The sequence below is a fragment of the Palaemon carinicauda genome, chromosome 6 (assembly GCF_036898095.1).
Source record: "Palaemon carinicauda isolate YSFRI2023 chromosome 6, ASM3689809v2, whole genome shotgun sequence".
Taxonomy (NCBI): domain Eukaryota; kingdom Metazoa; phylum Arthropoda; class Malacostraca; order Decapoda; family Palaemonidae; genus Palaemon; species Palaemon carinicauda.
In genome coordinates, this window is record NC_090730.1 from 158,413,910 (window position 1) to 158,414,254 (window position 345).

Consider the following 345-nt stretch of genomic DNA (forward strand, 5'->3'; position numbering starts at 1 on the left):
AGTCTTCACGACCGAAAAAGAAAATCTGCCTTAATTCATAAATGCAAAAAGAAAAAAAAAGTTTTCAAAGTATTAAGGTCTCTCTCCCAAGATCCGTGGCTGCAAAAAAAAAAAAAAAAAAAAAAAAAAAGTGTCTCCAAATAAAGTCTCCCACAGAAGTCTTAATAAAAGAACAATTGAAGTGTTCAAACGAAAGAAAATTTGTCAACCTTATTCAGTTCCGTCAACCCTGGTCTTGAAGTCCAAGCAAAACGTTCTCAAAAACTCTTCCACTTAGAAAAAAAATAAGATTAAATCAATAAAAAAAAACAATATATAAATATAAATTTTTTACCTTTATTCTAT